The sequence below is a fragment of the Aulonocara stuartgranti genome, assembly GCF_965226115.1.
Source record: "Aulonocara stuartgranti genome assembly, chromosome: 14".
NCBI classification, from domain to species: Eukaryota; Metazoa; Chordata; class Actinopteri; order Cichliformes; family Cichlidae; genus Aulonocara; species Aulonocara stuartgranti.
The window spans coordinates 11,762,832-11,782,276 of NC_138950.1; the positions used below are offsets into that span (position 1 = coordinate 11,762,832).

At 40.9% G+C, this 19,445-nt stretch overlaps 2 long non-coding RNA genes across 3 annotated transcripts; one reads left to right on the forward strand and one right to left on the reverse strand.

The window, feature by feature from the left end:
* Nucleotides 1-2,211: 2,211 nt before the first annotated feature.
* LOC309688511 lies at nucleotides 2,212-3,923 on the forward strand. The gene is made up of 3 exons (XR_014271100.1): nucleotides 2,212-2,300; nucleotides 3,434-3,499; nucleotides 3,857-3,923. It is a non-coding gene; the product is annotated as an uncharacterized lncRNA (long non-coding RNA).
* Nucleotides 2,286-18,552, reverse strand: LOC309688510. Of its 2 annotated transcripts, none has more exons than XR_014271098.1 (3): nucleotides 18,303-18,552; nucleotides 3,833-3,977; nucleotides 2,286-2,710 (listed from the first exon to the last, which is right to left on the reverse strand). It is a non-coding gene; the product is annotated as an uncharacterized lncRNA (long non-coding RNA). The 2 variants fall into 2 exon arrangements; XR_014271099.1 differs by lacking the exon at nucleotides 18,303-18,552 and adding an exon at nucleotides 7,448-7,545.
* Between the last annotated feature and the right edge of the window lie 893 nt (nucleotides 18,553-19,445).

Consider the following 19,445-nt stretch of genomic DNA (forward strand, 5'->3'; position numbering starts at 1 on the left):
CCATTAGGCATTATGAGCAATCTCAGCACTTCTTCCCCCTGATTAACACACAAGATCAGCACTTTTATACCACACACTAACTTTTGGCATACTTTCTTCTCTCTTTGTTCTCACTGAGACTGCCTGACAGAGTTTGCTGTGGTGGAGGTGTCTGTAGCTTTTCCTGGCAGATCCCAATGATGGCAAGAGATCAGTGAGAGAAGTAAACAAGAGCCCAAACCGGAAAGGTTCTGTCAACACCAAGGTAAAGTGTCAATGGTGCTTTCAAAATGGAAAAGAATAAGTGGGCAAAATAGTAGCAATCAAATATTATGATTCATCCATAGCACTGGCAGCCTTACTTTCTGTATTCAGCCCAAATAGAAGATGATATTTTTTATGGAAATCATTTGAATAAACATTTGACTGAACCAGAGAATCTGTCAAAGCCCCTGTCACAGATTTTCACTTGAAAAAAGGCAAACTCTCATTCAAAAACTATTTCATGACTTTAAAATGTATCAGAAATATGTGCTGGATAATGAAGACTGCCCTGTATTTGAACCAGTACTCATTTATTTATTTATTCATGGAATTTTTTTTTGTAAAGATACCTTTCTTTTGAGGTGTGTGCATCTGTCACCAGGGAATCTTAAGCCTGTATTTGTGTCACTCTGTGCCTCGGAGATAAGCAGGCTGTTGAAAGAGTCGGTGCATCCAGAGTGTCGTGAGGGAAGTCCTCTGGCATATACAGGAAGCATGTAAACTGAGCCTCTGCACAAACAGGAAGTTGGTGATGGATTGCAGGTTTTGCTATAGCAGAAAGAGGAAAAGCTCGAGAGTTCTTCAACTGCTTCAGCACATGGACGAGTTATCAGAAAGAAGTTAAGCAATGCAGAGAAAATTGTATTGATGGTTGACTGTAACTGACATTGTTGCCTGCTGGTGTGCTCAACAGCCACAGCACCTATTTTCTCTGAAGAACTAAGATTAAAAATAAAATTATTAATCAGTAGCAAGTAATATTTTATTAACATAATATGGTCCTAAAGAGCATTGCATTTACAAAAAGATGATGACAAGAAAGCATAGTGGAACTTACTTTTTAGAGAATAACTCACTATTCTTAACTAAACTGGAAAAATCCAAAATATCTCCCAAAAGAAAAATGTATTAACTGAAGGCTGTCTAGTTAGCTAGCTAATATATATCACACACTTTTAGCTGGCCAACAGGTTCACTGACAAGTAACCTGAAATTAGAGAAATTATAGCATTTTTTTTTCTGTATTTCCGAATTACTAATGAATAATATGATGATGTATGGCTTACTCCCACAGTTTATTAATGTTAACCAGGCTTACAAGCATTAGCCAAAATGCTAATGTTGAAGCTTCTACTTCTATATTATCTACTAGTTTTGGGTCAAACCAAGAATCAGGCTAACCACTGCACCAATGTCCAATTGATGTTTTGCAGTTTTTGGTGCTGCACCATCTAATAGCCACCGGTGGTTAGATCACACCAAATGAAGATGACAACTCTAAAGCATAACATGAGAAGCCCATTCTTGCTCTGTAGTATCAACAAAGTAAAAAAAAAATGATGGAAAAAATAAACAGCGGAATAAACAATGTAAGTTCAATGAGAAAAAAATAGTTTGGAAGAATTAAGCATGATTTATTGATATAGAAAAATAATGTAATTGATGATTAGACTCCGATGACCCATCATAGTAGAACAGAACAGTGATAATATATAAGAAAAGACTCCCTGGAGTCTAGATGATGGTGTTGGTGGTGAAGCTGACGACTGAGGCCTGGATGAGGCCTGTGTTCCCTCTGTCTGTCCATGGTGTTATTGTGTCTGCTCATGAGTCTGCCTGTCAAGTTCAGTGTCCTGTCTGGTTCTCTGTGTCTGTTAGTTTCCTGTTTTATTCTGAAAGTTCTTGTCTCATGTCAGTGTGTTCAGTTTTACCTCTCCCCTGTCTCGTTAGCCTAATTGCTCCCAGCTGTGTCTCCCTCCTGTGGCCCATTCCCTGATTACTCCCCGTGTATTTAAGCCCTGTGTTTTCCTGTGCTCTCTGTTGTGTCGTCTGTTTAATTCCATGTAGTCAGCATTATTCCATGTTTCTTCGTGTCGCTCTGCTCCTCGTTTCATGTCCTCCCTTTTGCATTAGTTTTCCCAGTTTAGGTTTATGTTCGGTTCTGCTCACACCTTGGTTTTGTGCACTGTAAATAAACCCACTTGCACCTCCGCCATTGTCTGCTATTGGATCCTCCTTTCTCACCCTTCACACGACTGCCGCCCCAGCCATGACAGGTATATGCCTTGCAAACATACAGGAAAGCGATTATTGCCTGACTTCAATTGTTTGGGAGCTGTGAAGTCTTCAAGTCACTTAAAATAAACATACACATATGTCTTTGACTCTGAGAATCCTTATGGACCTGCCAGGACACTGTAGCATGATTCTTAACTACAGAAACTCTGCAGAACTTTACAACAATCCATAGACGTAACTGACAATGACGTGACAGAGTTACTTTTCAGAAACTATGAAAAATTGTAAGATGTAGCAATTGGGAAGATTTATAAGTAGACGAAGAATGTACTGTAATCTCGGCTAACATCTAGCAGCCTTGGTGGTCTGCGGGTCGAGATCCCCCTGCTCAGCAGCAGAGACAGGTGCTGCCAGACTTTCTGTTCTGCTGCAGGCGGTCATCTTCAACCTAAAGCAAAAGAGAGATATTGCATCTAAGTGTCAGGATAAAAGGCAAATAGTCTGAGGTTAAAGTTAGATTTTACAATGTCTTAGTCAGCTGGTAAACCAAAGAGCTTGTAAGATTATTGAATACTGATAGAAAATGTAGATGTAATCCCCTTGTCTAAACACATTAATGGACTTTTTAGCCCTTTTGCAGTCACTAAAAAGAGGGAGGGAAAAGAGGTTTGATTGCAGATTGCTGTTTTATCCATATGTAGTTCTATATTTTGCAACAATGAAGACCTAAAAAACCAAAAACAAATAATGACATAAATTTAATTTGTCATAAATAAATTTAAACTTATGTTCATTTAATTGGCAATATAAGCCAGCTGAACTTCATTATTGATGTAATACTGTATGTGCACCAAATGTCTGCTTTCAGTTTCAAACATTTTCTTGTTTGCATTTAGTTCAGGATGTAATTAACCCTCTCAAGGCAGGCGTTGCCGATTTGCAACAGTTAAAAACTAACAACCTGATTACCCCACATACATAATTTATGAGGTTTTTTTTACTCAGAAGTACCACTGCAGGACTTGGTTGTGCATTAGCAACAAAAAGTTTAATTTGAGCCTGAGAGGGTTAAATCTATTTGCGACAGGCCTTCTTCTCCTGAAAAGAGAACTGGACACTGAAATAAAAAGCTAATGCTGTCTTTTTTTTTTTTTTTTTTTTTTACTGCCAGTGTATGAAAAAGGGAGCAAGAGCTTCATGAGCTCTGTTTCTGTGGATCAAAAGGAGAGCCAAACTGGTGAGGAGACAAACAGAAAGCCTGGAGGTTGCTGGAGGCACTTGATAACAGCTGAGCGTTAATCCTCTTCAATGTTAAAAGCAAGCATTGTATTTGTACAGTTTCCTTTATCTCCTGACATTTATTGTATTCAAGTATTTCCCCTTTTTGTATCAGAAATATGTGTGGAAACATCTAGAGCAGAGACAAGTCTGTTGTTCTGGCACACACCTGTGTGGAATGTCTTTTTTAACCAGAGTCAGAGAGTTCATGGGTCAAATTTTACTTTTTGCTTGTGTGTCTGGTGTCACATTCCTGTGAAGCAAATATAGTTGACACAAATCATTAACTTACCTTCTTGCCACTTTTCTTTCGCAGCTGCAGAGTTTCAGAAATAGCAGTCCAGTTCTCAGCTGACACGCTGACACATCTCAGGACCTTTAACATCCCACTTGTTTGACATAAGTGTGACTATTCATCCCAGGAGAGTAAAATTAATCTATGATTGAAAAATGTGGGAAAGACACAAACACTGAAGTTATTATTCATTAAACTCCTCTCAGATTTCTTTTCTGTTCTACTCTATGCAGGGAATTGTATCTGAGAACCAAGTATTGTATGGGTCTTGAGCCACGCCTCCTTTGTTTTATTTGGCACATGAGTAGCCTGAATTCTCTAAGACAATCAGATATTTCCTAGATAGCATTACACATTTCTGTGTTCATACTTGATCAATTTTGACAAGATTCCAAACACTCCTGGCTGAAATGCTGACCCAAACCATGACAGAGCCTCCAAAGATTGTTGTAGAAACTCACTCTTGTACCTCTCTTCAGGGTTTGACTATAATCTGGCATACCAGGCGTTGGCCACATGTGGAGCGATTAGTTAATATAACGTTTTGTTTTGTTGTTGTTTTTTTGTTGATTTAAATGTTTTGAGTTAGGTGCCTTTTTGTGTTTGATTCACAAGTTAGTGTTAAATGGTTCCCATCCATCCATGGTCTTCCGCTTATCCAACAAACAAATGAACAAAACGAACAAAACAGTCTCTGAAAATCGTCATTTACACAGACTGGACAAAATGAGTGAAAAAGCAGCCAATGTCCAAAGAAAAACTTTCAAACACCTTTAGAAAGCTTGAAGATGTATTACTCAAGACAATTTTAACAATTTACAAGTCTGGCTCCTTAGAAGCAAAATATGAAGAAATGATGGGTAGTTCAAGACTTTTGCTCATTACTGTATATGTAATGCTATAAATGTAAAAAGTGGAATAATTCCAAATGAAGAACCCCCCAAAAGTTGATTCTGTTCATCTGGATGTAGCGTTTTCAGGGGGAGAAACACTTCATCACTCATCCAAGTGACTACTTTGGTCTCACTTGACTACAGGTTTCCACAACCTTATAAAGAGTAGAGGCTCTTTATAAGGTTTATATGGGAGGATCAGGAGATGATGCATAAAGCGTACATTTGACTGAAACTAGCACCACTGGTAAACAATGGACTTTGAGGTCTAAAGAATGTGATGGCGATGTGTACAAAACTTGATAGCAAAGCTGATCCATGACACAACAGCAAGACCACTGATAACAAGATAACACTTGACTTTTATTATAATATAATATTATAATATACTATAATATTTTGTATGTACAATAAACCTAAAAACTCTGGGTATTTAAACCAGGTACATTAAAAGTCTACTGCTGACAGAGTCTATGTGCATTTAGATTTTAAGCCAACAAAGATATTGTTGGCTGTATAAAATACAAATAAAAGAGTGCTAGCATCACCTAAAACAATTTTGCAACCTGATGCCACCAGTGTCCAAGGAAACGGTATTTGTCAAACATTGCTGCCTCAAAAGTCCACCATCCTATTACAGTGAGTGACATTATAATGACTTTGTGAATGTCTGTGGTGCCATGGAGGCAGATGCACAGCCATACCGTCTCTGACACAGACCAGGATATATGCGCATGCCTCTACTGTCGCCCTGTAATCAGCATCCTGGCTGCTGGAGATAAGGCACACAATGTCTCCGTGAGGTTGCAGCTGGCTTTTTTCCAGGGGACTTCAGGGCAGCAACACTGTGAACACCTCGGCCAGCCCACAAACGGTCCCTCGTTTATCACCCAACTAACACATACCACTCCCTTGAACACCTCATCGTCATATACTCACCTTTTAGTGTAAGTCAGGTATTCAGGTCTTGTGGAGAAACTCAGATGATACAAAATAGATTTGACTAATTCACATTTGAATCTTAATGTTTCTGCAGTACTGATGGAATAGAAAGCAATTGGGAAATGCTTCAGGAATCAGCTGTGAAAGTCCATTGTTTCAAAAATAAAGCCAATAAACAAATGGTTGAAGCTTTCAGGTGAGTATAATGACAGAAAGCTGAAAAGTTAAAATGGCACTTAAAGTTGTAAACAGTTAACCAGTATAAACTTATAATATCATGTCCAAGGTAGACTCCACTATGATAGCTGGGATAGGCTCCAGCCATTCACCCCCAGAATCAAATAAGAAGTTATCAAAATAATGGAATACACTTATTTAAAAAGGTTTACAGTTGAAAAAGCTTAAGATGCTGGATTTACATATGGGATTGCTTGTAGTGATAACTGTAAAAAACATTAAGAAAAGGTAGGTCATGGACAGAATTAAAAGGAAAAGGTAACACATTTAAGCAACAGATTTACAGAAAGTTATAAATAAAAGACTAAAACAAACATCTAAAAGAAAAATAACTGAAAATGTATTTAATGCACAGTTGAAATGATTATTAGAACAGCATAAAGCTATAAGTAGTGGATTCTTTCGGTTTGCTTTTTTGCTTGTGTGTGTGTTTGTTTGTTTGTTTGTTTGTTTGTTTTTACATTAAATAGGCTAATTGTAGCTAAAAGTAATACAACTTAAAATTGAAAATTTGCTTTATGCTTTAGCACACATCTAACATTTATAGATTAACTGACATATAATGATGTGATCTATGTAATGAATATCTTTAAAACATGTGGACTGAATTAAAGATGATTTCATATGTTTGTAGGAGTGAAATAACAAAGTCTCCAGGAAAGTCCTGCCACACTCTTACCAATAACTGGCTGACATGGGAGGGTCGGGAGATGATGCAGCTCGCCTGGACCTTTCAGACTATAAAAGCCAGCCCAGATAAACAAGTGGAGGGCTGTCAGAGGTTCTGGGTTCAAATCCCGGACAAGACCCCATTTGTCTTACACAGTGGTTCAGGGTATGTGAACACAAAATGTTAACTTGAATAAAAGATCATTTATTAAACAAACTATAAACACCAATGAAAGTTACCAGGTGGAGCAGTGGAAATATAGGCTAACTGATATTGATTGTTAATTTCCCTCTTTGCTTCAATTTTTGGACAAGCTCTTAATCGACTTTTACATTTTAAGTGGTTTTTTAAGTGTAAGAAAACTTTTCACAAATTACAAATTTGCACGCCAACGCAGGACAAGAAGAAACATTTTGGAAACAATAAAAACGTGCAATCATAAGCTTTATAATTATTATTTAGGACATTTTGTGAGTTTTTATCTGAAATAGATCATAGCTTGTTTTTTTTAAAGCAGCGAGACCAAGAAAAATGCTTGTGGAAATACAAAGCAGATGTCCTAACAGTTTTTTAAACAGAATCTTTGCATTTCAAAGGCTGCTAAATTAAAATAATTATGTAGAAATAGTTCAGCCTATCTTTTTGAGCTTAATGGTAACTCTGCAAAGAATCTCTCAGTGCCTCCAAATAGTCTTTTGCTTATAGCCTGGATAATCAGTTTAATAACTTCCTTTCTTCTTTGATTGCTGTTGGAATATTAACTCAATGAGGGCTCTTAGAAAAACAAAGCCTCACTCCTCAGATTCATTTGAACAACGGTGCTGTACTATAAATCAGATCCCAAACCCCTTAGTCAGGGAAAATACTCACCATGTGGAAGTTGTACTACGTTGCATCAGCCAAGAGTGGAAAAAATGTTTTTAATATGCAGAAAGTGCTCTGTATGTCTGTGTGAGCCAAATGCAGCTCTTCAGCCAAAGCTCCATCTTTACAAGCCCACAGACACAATCGCACTGGAACATGTGGTTTTGATCAGCTCACGTGCAAGGCTGGGGCCAGTTAAAGCTTTAGTACACAATGATCACTCACTATGCCGCAGCAATGAGAACCACATGCTAGTGTAAACCCAAATACCCTGATCACAGTCCCTGTTTTCTGTCATGTCTTGTCCTTTGGGAACCCCGTTCCCAAGCTTGCAAACAATGGCTCTGTATTCATTCAACTTTTTTAGGCTGTTGTGAGACTATAAAGCCCCTCCCAAACATGTTTTTTTGACATTAAATAACTACAGATAGTTTAAGGAGATGACACAGAGTGCACGCATTGGTGGGGAAAAACAGGCTTAATATGCTTGAGTTTATATTTTCACACCTGTAATACGAGATCAGACATGTTGAAGCCAGCTGTCTGCAGACTGGCTCTGCAACCTTTGCTGCTCACGCAACAAACATGAAAAAAAAAAAAAAACACTGCTCACCTGTGTATTAGATTGATGGTGCTCTGTTTCTGTTGTATGTAGGACTGATCCAAATATGTTTAAATTAGTTTAACAACTGGAATTTCATGTTGTCAAAGATAATTTTGGTTCCTGTACAGCTATGGTTAGAGCTTGGTTCACATTGCATTAAGCCAGTGTTGTTGTCACTAGTGGGTGTATTCCAACATCAGGGCTGCTATTTATCACCAATTCTGTTCATAATTTTTGATGGATGATACGGTGCTGCGGTTGGCTTCATCGAGCAGTGACCTCGGGCTTGCACTGTGGCGATTGGCAGTCAAGTGATAACTTAGCACCTCCAAGTCTGAAACCATGGTTCCAAGCTAGAAAAGGGCTTTACAGGAGTTATTTCCTCAAGTGAAGTTCAGGTATTTGGGGGAAAGATAGAGTTTAAGAATGACAGACGGCCTGGTGTAATGCAGACAGTCTGCAGTGGTAAAGACAGAGCTGAGCAGAAATACTAGGTTTTACTGGTCAGTCCACATGCTCGCACTTATCTATGGCCACTAGCTGTTGGTAGTAGTAGGGTGGTTACCAATAAGCTTCCTTGGAAGGGTATCTTGGCTCTCTCTTAGAGAAAGCACGAGGAGCTTGTTCATCTGGGAGTGGTTCCAAGTAGAACTGCTGCTATTCCACATCCAAAGGAGCCAGCTAATGTGGTACAACCATCTGAACAGGAGGCTTCTTAGGTGAGATATTTTGAGCATGTCCAACTGGGTGGAAACCACGAGGCAGCCCAGGACACACTACAGAGATTATATCTTTCAGTGGCTCTTCTTCTGACCTGGACTTTAATGGATGGATGGATCGATGATGTTTAATATAACCATCAACTTTTATACAAAATATAAAAGTATTCACTTGAAGCCAATTTTGGCTAGTTGGCTAATATATGTCTAAATCACTCTCTTTTAGCTCTGCTTTTAGTCTCTCGCTGGTCTTGAGGGAAATGTTTACCAGCTAATTGCTAACTGTGTGTGTCTGTAGTTATTTTCAGGGCTTTTTCACAGAAGCACAGTTATCCAAAGTGATAATATACCATGCTATAGCAAAATAAAATACTATAATATTGTCTCTGGATGGCTTAAAAATGACCTGAAATTCAAGGGACTGGCATGGTTGTGTGCTGGTCCTACAAAGAGCTTTGGAGAACATCTTCTACATACCATAACTCTATTGTGAACAGGGAGCAGAGGGAAAATATATAGAACAACCAGTTGGTCCATTCATGTAGGCTCTGACATAAAGAAGAAGTAAACACAAGCATTAAAACAATGCAAACTTTCCTCATCAGAGGCTATCTTTGCTTCTTACTCATCTTTTGTGGATGTTTTTGCCATGAATTTCAAATCTTAGTAATGCTGACGGTATCTGCAGATGGGTGTAAAAATGCAAACTGCTTTAATTTTCATTTAAGAAAGTGTAGATTAAGTTATTTAAGTTCTTCTTGAAATTGCAACGTTTCCAAAGGTAGCAAACACACATTAATGTTGTGGAAAAAAGTGTGCAAATTATAGACTATATTTACATGATGGAACAGATTAGTCACTGCAACAAGAGATGTCACAGCTTCTGCGCCTATTCATTCTTTCTTTAATCAGCATGAATGGATGTTGATCATAATCATATAAAAACACCAATCACATATTTATATTTGTCTGCTTTGGACCTAACACGCTGTGTTATTTAATTAGATATATAACAATGCTCCTTACTGTGTAACAGTAAAAGCATTGATTGACAGAATATCTTATCAATGACAGGAATAGTGTTAAACAAAAGTGTGAGAAACTGGTGAAAATAAGCATTTGGCATGCTTTCTTTTTAATACAACTCAAAAATTATAATGTTTATTCCAAAATACTGCCACTATTTAAGTCTCTTGCCTCGGCTGACTCAATAAACCCTACCACTGACCATCCTGCTAGGATGTACTTGCAAAATTACTCCATTTGTCCTCATCCTTGCCTGTGATGTCTGCAAGCTGGTAACAACATATCATTTGTGTCACTCCAGGGTTTGGTGTCATGACGCTGTGTCCACTGACCAGCGGGCTGTTAAAAGGACACTTTGTGCCCTTGTTAAGTGTCTACTTTAGGGGGAAAAACCTTCGAAATCCCCAACTCAGTAGCTGTCCCATTCAACAGAAAACTCACCAAGGCTCAGTGCAATGATTTACATTTCCCCTGTGTAATAGAAAGTGGCAAAGCAGACAGGTCGTAACCCTGAACCGGTGTCAGTCAAGCCACATGCATGTGTCTTTATCTCTCTACTTCTCACTGCTTCTTTTGCATTCTTGCTCCTGACCCGACAGAAATTCATGCCTCTTCATCTCTAAAAGAACAGGTGACAACCAAGAATACTTTCACTCTGTTGACAGGCTGCATACCATTGTGAGAAGAGAATATAGTGATGACATGACACATTTTTAGCCACCTAGTAGAAGGAAGACATTACAGAATATGTTGAGTCTCTCAACCCAAAGAGGTCAGTGGGCATGTTCAGAGGATATTATTCTTCTCACAAAGCAGCAGGAGCTATAGCTCAAGGGCTCAATGCCATTTCTGCTCCAGCTACAATAGAGCAACCTTTAAAAAAAAACTTTTTGCAATGTCCCATGTGACCCTTTGCTGTTATTTCTGTCTAGTCTCCCAAACGCCAGCATGGATAATGCTTAATCCACGTCATCATTTTTCCCCTAGATTAAACTGAGGGGTGGGAGTATTGTGTTAGGGAGCCCTCTCCACTGTGCTGAGACCCAGGCAGGCTGAGCAGGCCGCTGGGAGTAGGACTAAAGCAACAGGCCTGTGGTGTGTCTCCAGGGCTGTGCTGGGAGAGCCTGAGTGTGGAGGTCATCAGGGCTACTGCAGCTGATGTGTTCTGACAGTGTTGTGGTAAATCCGCTCTGCCGTAAGAGGTACATAGGAAACATGGTGGTTCACACGGGGAGCTCTTTCTCCATCCACAGCTCTGCCTCAGTGGGATGCATCACCTTTGTGTGTTTATGTGTGTGCGTGTGGCCACATTTCAACCACACGGATCTCTTCTCTCAGCTCCCACAACATTTTCCCACTCTGGTGCTGATGAAATTTCCCCCGCAGTGGTGGAAACCAACCCAGGAATCATAATTTGGAGTATTTTTTTTTCTTAGATGTTTCCATTTTATGTGACTTTATGCTCAACATTTCAGTTTAAGAGCTTATGTTAAAAATCTAGCAGTGTTTCTCTAAATGCAAGAATGCTCAAATGCTGATTCATCCATCCATCCATTGCCTGAACCACCTCTGTTAATGGGGAGGAGTAGTGGCATCATTCCAAGATCCTAACAAATTACTGAATTCCTCACTCTATCTCTAAGAGAGAGACGCCCTTTCAAAGAATCTCATCTCTCTGCCGCTTATATCTCATTCTTCCAGTCACTACCCAGAACTTGTGACCCTGGGTGAGGGTAGGAACATAGATCGATCCAGTGCAATCATTGCAGACATGACACCAACCGATAAATCCATGTCAATCTCCGACTCAAAACCCTGGGAATCTTAAACTCCTCCACTGCAACTCAACCCTGACCTGAGGTGGAATCTCCATCCTTTTCCAACTCAAAACTATGGCCTCAGACTTGGAGGTTAGAACGCTACATAAAATGCAGAAAAGCAACAGGAAAATCATATAGTCATCGCCATCTAATACGTATCATCTAATCCTAAAACTATATGCTCTGACTTAAAGGGCTTTGACATGACAACACAATCACCACTCTGAAAAGTTGTATCCTTATATTACAAAAAGAGCTCTCACTCATTTGGTCAAGAACCTCAGGAGGTGTCCTGTGGTGTCTGGCACTGGAACATTAGCAGATCTTCTGGGTTCTCTCGGTTGAATTGCAGGGCCTCCAATGTCCTCCAAAGATCAGACTTGTTGTGACATTACTCTGTCGGATTGGGGACTTTTGAAGTCAGTTCAACATCTTGGATTCTCTGTTCTCTGTGGTAACATTGCTGGATTTGATATGCGTTTGTGCTTAAGTAAAGGATTGGAGTTCCCCCACCAGTGTTTTTATTTTTCAATAAGCCTGATGCCTCATCACAAAAGGTGGTCCTTTTGGGTCTACTTGAATTCCAGTTCTGTGAGCAATAACTGATGTTTCTCAGTGCTTGAGTTTCAAGTTACTCCGCGTGGGAAACACATGGATTCCACACCCACTTACTGACCTTCTTGAACCTGATTCCTCCATGTTACCTTGGGCGTGGGGGGAGGACATCCACCAAGCTCACAGGGAGGAGGAACATATGTAAGGAGAACCTCTCACTCAGCGAAAATAAACTGATGACACAATTGTGTGGGAGTCATCTGTGCTTATGAATTTATTCCCTTTTGCTGAAACTGAGTAATTTCAAAAGCAGTAAGGTCGTCATATATTATTATTGACATTTATATGGCACATTACACAGAGACATCTTAATTTCTTTATCACCTCACGGCCTGTGCTTGCGCATGAATCAGAAGTGTCGAGTGCTGTGTGTGAAAAGCCATTTCAATTGCACTCAAAACTCTCTGCAAAGGCTAAATGTGGGAAAAGTGGAAAATTAGGTTTAACATCTGCTCCTATGATGACAAAATGCATTTCTTATCAAAGGTTTCATCAACACATGCTCTCTCTTTAAAGACTCATAGCTCTGTCCTGAGTCACTGCACTACGTGAGCATTTCCTGCCAGAAAGGTTCTGCTTCCTTAGTGAATAATAGGGTCACTTGTATGTAAACTTCTCTGTAGTCTCTGCAGGATCATAAACACAGCAAAGGCTAGAGCTGGATTTGCAGCTGCTGATAATAAACTTATCTCTATGGGTTGTTAGGTGGTAATAAAATGTATATTCTGAAGGAGAAGGGCAAACATATGGTGGGTCTGAGACTTCACGGCTAAAGAAGACATTAGTCTGAAACTACTGCACATCAGACTAATATATGAATCTTGCTATTAGGATAAGCTCAACAGGTGCCTACCTTTCTGGGGTTGACTTAATCTCGAAACTAGAAGAAAGGTGGTCTATTAAGTGTATTTTAAAGGAAATGAAGCATATAACTTCAAGCGTACTTAAATGGAATTAAACAAGTTGGAGCTGCAGTTCACATTTGAGTACACTGGACACATTGTTCAAGAAACCAGTTTGAGATGAGTTGAGCTTTGCGACATGGTGCATTATCTGAAGATGGGTACGCTGTGGTTGTAAAAGAATGGTCAACACTCAAGTAGGCGGTGGAATTTAAATAAAGGAGGCCAAAGTGTGCCAAGAAAATATCCCCTACACTATTACAGCAGCAGCAGCCTGAACTGTTGATGCAAGATATGATGGATCCATGTTGTTGATGCCAAATTCTTACCCTACCATTCAAATGTTGAAAAGCAAATCAAGACTTATCTTTTTCTTCATCCTGGCGTTGTTCCCGCTGGTGCAGGGTCCGCTCTTCAGCAAAGGTTTCTCCATTTGGTTCTGTCCAAGGCGTCCTCAGGTGATGCATTGATGGTCTTAATGTCCTTAATTTTGTCCATCCACCGTTTCTTTGGTCTGCCTCGAGGCCGGCATCCTTCTGGGTCGATCATCATTGCCGTTTTTGCTACAGAGTTCTCATCGCTTCGAATCGTGTCCATACCACCTCAGGCGGGACTCGAGCATCTTTTCCTTAATTGGGGCTACACCTAGTCGCTTCCGTATGTCTTTGTTTGTAACACGGTCCTGTCTTGTAATTCCCAGGCTCCATCGGAGCATGCGCATTTCCATGGTGTTTAGGGATTGTTCATGTATGGTCAATGCGGGCCAACATGCGGAACCATACAAGGCTATTGGGCGGACCACCGCTTTGTAGATTTTTCCCTTGAGTTGATCTGGCATTCTTCTGTCACAAAGGACACCAGTGACTTGTCGCCATTTTAACCAGGCTGCATTTATTCGTGCTCGGACATCGGAGGTTATATTTAGCTGATGACTGAGCCCAAGTAGCGGAACTCTTCTGTCTTCTTCAACTCTTCGTTGTCAATTATGATGGTGCCATCAGTTTGGGTGCCTCCTTCCAGGTATTCGGTCTTTTTCGTATTGAGCTGCATACCGTATTCATCGAGCCGGGTCTTCCAGAGTTGCGTCGTCATTTGGGTCTCTTCTCTGTCTTTGCTGGCGAGGAATACGTCATCAGCAAAGAGGAGAGACCATGGATGAGGTAACTGGAGGTCGGCCGTGATGGTATCCATACATAGAATGAAGAGGAGGGGTGACAGAGCTGACCCTTGGTGGACCCCAACACTAACTGGGAAGGAAGGTGATAGTCCAGCGGCGCATCGGACTGAACTGGTGGTGTTGTCGTAGAGGAGCTGTATCCATTTGATGTACGCCTCAGGGACACCATGCGATCTTAGGGAGTGCCATATGAGGTCATGGGGTACCCTGTCGAAAGCCTTTTCAAGGTCTTGGAAGGCCATATGTACAGTCTACACTGTGCTTCTCCAACAGGAGTCGGGCGGCGTGTATGGAGTCAGTTGTTCCAAATCCCTTTATGAAACCGCATTGGTTGGAGTGACGTTTACAATTTCCCAAAGACATGCATTGATGACTCTTTCGAATATTTTCATTGTGTGACATAGTAGGTGGATAGGACGATAATTTGAGCATTCGGCTACATCCCCTTTGTTCTTCCATATGGGTATGGTAATGCTGGTCGTCCAGACTTTTGGGACTTCCCCTGTGCTGACAATGTTGTTAAACAGTTCTGTCAGGATGGCCGTTCCCGGTCGCCCGAGAAGCTTCCAGACTTCGGTTGGGATATCATCTGGTCCAATGGTTTTTACATTTTTCATCTTCTTGACGGCCGTTTCCACTTCAGCGGGTGTAATAGGCGGGACTGGTCCGGGTACTGGGTCGGCGCTTATAATTGGAGGGTGGGGGAATTCTTTGTTACTGATCTCTGAGAAGTAGTTGCTCCAATGCCTTAGTATGGTTGGCGGATCTCAGAGGACCTGATGATTATTGTCCTTGATGCATTTGACTTGACCGATATCTTGCGCTGAGCGGTGGCATGCCTTCGCGAGGTGGTAGATCTTGTTCACTCCTTCTGGTGTATTCAGGTCGGCGTATAGTTGGTCGTAGTGGGCTGATCTCGCTTTTGCTACTGCTCTCTTTGCTGCCGATTTGCTAGTTTTGTACTGCTGGTAATCAGAGTCTGCCAGTGTTTGACGCCATTTCTTAAAAGCGGCCTTCTTTTGCTTGCCGCCTGCGGGGACGCCCTAGTTTTCACGGCTTGTTCCATTGCCATTTGATGCGACGGTTTGAAACTTCGATCGACTTGTCGCACCGCCTGACATCGAAGACCATCACCGTTGGTTGGTTGGTTATTCAGGAGGCACCGCTAGGAGGTGGTGATTGGATTTTGCTACCCATCAAGACTTATCAGATCAGGACTTATCAGATCAGGAAGTTTTTTATTGTCCAGTTTTGGTGATCCCATGTGAATCAGCATCAACAAAGCATTTTCTCCCAGGGAACTCCCCCACACTATTTTCTATTTTTCAGACCATTCTCTGAAAATCCAAGTACAGCCAAAGTTTCTGAAACACTCAGATCAAAATGTCTAAAAACCACGACACATTCAATTTAATTTAATTCATCTTTCATCTTCATTCTGATGCTCAGTTTAAACTTCAACAGTACATGGTGAATGCATGCCTAAATGCATTGGGTTTCTGCCATTTGACTGGCTGATTAGATATTTGCATTAACAAGCTCTTGAACAGGTCAGTAACTGCATGTACTGTATGTATGTACAATGGCTAATGTTGGGTCTTACGGTCATTTTCAAAACTCTGCAATATGTCATCAACTAGAAGTACTGTAAAAATAAAATGTGTTTTTAGTATATTTCAACAAAAAAGAAAGAAAGAAAGAAAGAAAGAAAATGTAACACTGTTCTGTCTACACTTTGAGCAACTATATGTTAATTAGCATTAGTGGCCAGATGGAGGCAGGTAGCTTAATAAATGTGAAATGGAAGCCTCCTTTGGAGAGTTACACAATTAAAATAATATAGTATTTTCTTCAATGTATAATCAACAGAAAAGCTCTCAGTCTGTAGCATTCAATCTTGCCTTCGTATCTTATTGCCTTTTACCCAGATTTGTTTTAGTGGCTGTCTCCATTTTAACTCTCAGCTTTTTTAAAGATGCTTAATCTTGTTTCCGAACATTTCCAGGACAGGAGCAGTTTAGGGGTTTTTTGTTAGCCTGCAAGGCGTGTGCCAGATGCCCTCTTTTCTTGAGCAGGACCCCCATATTCAAATCACAGCAGCTGGGAAGTGCTTTGGTAAGAGAGAAAGAAGTGGGCAGGGACTGGGGGAGTTTTTAAAGATCTAATGGGGTGGGGTGTGCATTTGTTTGGCCTCTGTATAATCTGGCACACTTCTATTGCTGAGAAACCCCAAAGCTCCCTGCCTTTGATCCACATGAGCAGTGTGAGGCCTGCAGGATGGGGGTTCGCCTGGTCGTTCAGGTCCTTTACTCTGGGTGTGAAGGCAGAGGGAGCAGACACTGTGAGTAGGTGGGGGTGGCATGTGGCTCAAGAGACAGCAGGTTGTCTGCCCACAGGCAGTGATGCTGCAGCAGGGGCCGTTGCAGGGGAGCGCACATGTCAGTCTGCGAGGCTGACATTATTTTCTTTGTTAGCCTCCATGTGGATAATGGATTCTGCCAAGATGTGATTTTATACAGTATGCTCTCACATATGCTGACCCTGGCATCTGAAACTGGCTTCCAGTGAGAGTTTTGCTTAATTAAATTCATATGGAGGCTACAGCACTGTCCTCATAAACTGGGCTGCAGGAAATGCCAGCTTCAGAATATTTATATTTTTATATTCTTATCTTTATGCATTCATTGCCATCTGTGGGATCCTGAGTTGCTGGTAGTTATATACACCTTTCTACTCAGTTGAGCACTCAAAGCCCTCAAAGCATGTTTTATTCACCCTGTCACATACATTCATACACTCCAACAGATGCATTCGGGGGAAACTCAAGCTTCAGTTGCTTGTCCAAGAATACTTGGACTGGAGACTGGAGAAGTTAAGAGGAGTTGATCTTTTCACTCTAGAATACTGTAGTCAAACCGCCAGCTTTCCAATCGGTAGATGGGTCACTCTGCCACCAATGCTACATAATGCAATAATAATTTAGACAACCGTATTTTCTACAAATTAGTTTGAAGTGTTAGGTGAAAGGTCTTATTTCAGATACCTTGAGCAAATCTTTATGGAAAAGTCTATCAAGCTTTTTCTTTTAATTTTTGTGGAAGATCTTGACCATCCTGAACCCCATCCAATACTTTTTGGGGGAAGTATGAGCATCAGTTGCTGACCTCATACAGAGGAAAAACTGATTTACAGTCTAATTTGAAAATATTCCAATAGTACTTCCTGATCCTACCATATTAATTTTTTTCATTTTCCTGATGTTATCTGGAGTTCTGCGATTGTTTTCTTTTTAATGACTGCAATTCTTTTATAATAATTTTTACTAATTCTGAAATGTTATATCCAAAAAGCAGCTTTGCATGATTCTCATTTCAAAACAATCCTTATTACACACTGGGCCCTGTTCCAGCCTCTCAGTTCAAACTCTGACAAAAACAAGGTGCCCTCTCCCTTTTAGGCAGCCTGCCTCAAGGTTTGAACAGTATGTCCTTAATATATGAAGTACTGAGGAAAACCAAGTGAACACTTGCTGCTTCCATTGAAATTAAGAGTAAGTAGCAGTCAGGTCAGGTTAACTGATCATTAGCAAGTGTGAGCACCTCTATAAAAGCAGAGGTTTTTCAGTTTCCTCATCTGGAGCATTCAGGTTTATGTTATCAAAGTTCTACAATCTTCCTAAGGAGTGGACATCTCAGCAACTTCCAATCCAAGTACTCCATCTGAGCCTTTGTTGTCATGACCCTGTGCCTTCTCGGCTGACTCTGTATGGCTACAAGTGTTTTTGTTGTGCTGCATCTCTCTCTCTCCCCTGCACTGCGCTCTACCGGGGCGGAGTCATGACGGCTCCAGCCCCTGGCTCGGACACCTGCAAGCAATCATCTCACTCACTTCTTAAGGCGGCTGCGGAGAGTGCTTCCTCGCTGGATTATTGTGTAACACTCGTCAGTGTCATCACCTATCTGAGCCTTTTTCTGAGTTTCTGTCGTGCCACTACGTACCTGCCTTTCCTCTCTGTGCCAGGATTCTCGCCAGCCTGAGGACCGCCGTTGGTGAGCTAAAGCCGGAGTCCGAGCTACCCGAGCTTCAGTGGATTTTGTACATAGCCCTCTTCTTCCCGTGCCTGTGCTTCCCGGAGACCCTCTTCCTGTGCCCCCTCACCTGTATATATTCGCACCTGGTGTCTGTGTGTGTAAATAAAACGTGAACTTTAGTGACGGTCTGACTCCGAGTCCCTCCTGAGCCTGACATTTGTACACCTCAGTCAAGATGTCAAATGTTAAATAGCTTGTTTGCTTGTTTGAAAGGACTGCCAAGAGAAAGCCTCTTCTCTGTAAAAAGAACATTTCAGGAACAAAGTTGCATCTGAACAAACCATAGTACTTCTGGAACAATATCCTTTGAACAGATGAGACCAAAGTGGAGACATTCATCACACTGCACAGCATCATACTTGGCAAATCAAAACACAGCATATTGGAACAACCGTCTAATACCAACTATCAAGCACAGTTGTGGAAGGGTGCTAATATGAGCTTGTTTTATAGCCAACGAACCTTGCAATCATTGAGTCGACCATGAACTCCTCTGTATACCTTAGTATTCTAGAGTCAAATGTGAGGCCATCTGCGTGACAGCTAAAGGTTGGCTGAAATTATATCATGTAACAGGACAATGATCCCAAGCACAGCAGCAAATCTACAGCAGAATGTCTGAAGAAAGAAAAGAATCAGACCTCAACCTGATTGCAGTGTGGTGGGACCTTAAGAGAGCTACGTGTAACCGAATGCTCACAAACAACAATGAACTCCAGGAACTTTGTGAAGAAGAGTGAGCCAGAGTTCCTCCACTGATAAAGTCTTACAGAAAACAATCACTTCAACTTGTTGTTGCTAAAGCTGCTTCGACAAGCTACCGAATCATAGGGTGATTGTAAAAATGCTCAAGGACATATCACTGATGTCACACAAATCACAGAGGAGAAAAAACGTTCTCAGACTGATCTTTTGCCTTGTAAATTTCACTTATGTACACGCACTAATCTCATTGTACTTTGTTTAATGTGAGATTTATGTTTGTATGCACATAAAACATTTGATCAGATAGTGTACTTCCAGCAGGAAGAAAAGGTTCACTTTTTAAAG